Source organism: Perkinsus marinus (assembly GCF_000006405.1).
Source record: "Perkinsus marinus ATCC 50983 genomic scaffold scf_1104296939734, whole genome shotgun sequence".
Classification (NCBI taxonomy): Eukaryota; Perkinsozoa; order Perkinsida; family Perkinsidae; genus Perkinsus; species Perkinsus marinus.
The window spans coordinates 1-1,112 of NW_003213093.1; the positions used below are offsets into that span (position 1 = coordinate 1).

General features: G+C 48.5%; 4 non-coding genes across 4 annotated transcripts; all 4 read left to right on the top strand.

Annotated features, from left to right (window-relative positions):
* Position 1: 1 nt before the first annotated feature.
* Pmar_PMAR025783 lies at positions 2–69 on the top strand. The gene has a single exon. It is a non-coding gene; the product is annotated as a tRNA-Trp (tRNA).
* An 81-nt stretch (positions 70–150) lies between these two features.
* On the top strand, positions 151–222 carry Pmar_PMAR025784. The gene has a single exon. It is a non-coding gene; the product is annotated as a tRNA-Trp (tRNA).
* An 81-nt stretch (positions 223–303) lies between these two features.
* Pmar_PMAR025785 lies at positions 304–375 on the top strand. The gene has a single exon. It is a non-coding gene; the product is annotated as a tRNA-Trp (tRNA).
* An 81-nt stretch (positions 376–456) lies between these two features.
* Positions 457–528, top strand: Pmar_PMAR025786. The gene has a single exon. It is a non-coding gene; the product is annotated as a tRNA-Trp (tRNA).
* The last annotated feature ends 584 nt before the right edge of the window (positions 529–1,112 follow it).

Sequence of the window (1,112 nt, forward strand, 5' to 3'; positions counted from 1 at the left end):
CGTGTGGCGCAACGGTAGCGCATCTGACTCCAGATCAGAAGGTTGTCCGTTCGAATCGGGCCGGGGTCACATAGCTAGTTTATTATATGAAGTGAGGAATATAGCGCTCGCTCTGTCTTGTCTTGAGCGTTCAAATATTTTTTTCAGTTTGGCCCTGTGGCGCAACGGTAGCGCATCTGACTCCAGATCAGAAGGTTGTCCGTTCGAATCGGGTCGGGGTCACATAGCTAATTTATTATATGAAGTGAGGGATGTAGCGCTCGCTCTGTCTTGTCTTGAGCGTTCAAATATTTTTTTCAGTTTGGCCCTGTGGCGCAACGGTAGCGCATCTGACTCCAGATCAGAAGGTTGTCCGTTCGAATCGGGCCGGGGTCACATAGCTAGTTTATTATATGAAGTGAGGGATGTAGGGCTCGCTCTGTCTTGTCTTGAGCGTTCAAATATTTCTCTCAGTTTGGCCCTGTGGCGCAACGGTAGCGCATCTGACTCCAGATCAGAAGGTTGTCCGTTCGAATCGGGCCGGGGTCACATAACTCGTTTGTTATACGAAGTGAGGAATGTAGCGATCGCTCTGTCTTGCCTTGAGTGATCGAATATATTTTTCGGTTTGGCCCTGTGGCGCAACGGTAGCGCACGGTATTGTGAATTAGTTGTGCGTCACAATTCATGGGTCTCATATGGTGATACACAGAGACAAGAAGAGAGATTCCGAGCTTGATATCGCACTGACGCAGTCGAATTGGATGGTATGATCCACGCGACCTCGAAATTTCCGGATACATAGTTTCCACAGTGCGACACATCCTCACAATGTTATTGATCATACTCCTGTTCAACTGCATTCGGCACATACTCTGTGCAAAGTTTATCCTCGAGAACATGTGATGGGGTACAACGTTGTTCAATGCTTTGAACAGGGTCAACGCAATTCAACTCCAGATCAGAGAGTTGCTCGTCTGAATCATGCCGTTATCATACCACCAACTGGGGGTGTAGTAGTTGCTCCACATTGCCTAGAGTGTTTATAGTTCGGTTTAAGATGTTTTGACCCTGTTGCGCATCCGACTTCGGATCGGAAGGTTGCCCGGTCGGATCAAGCCGAGACCCTGCAC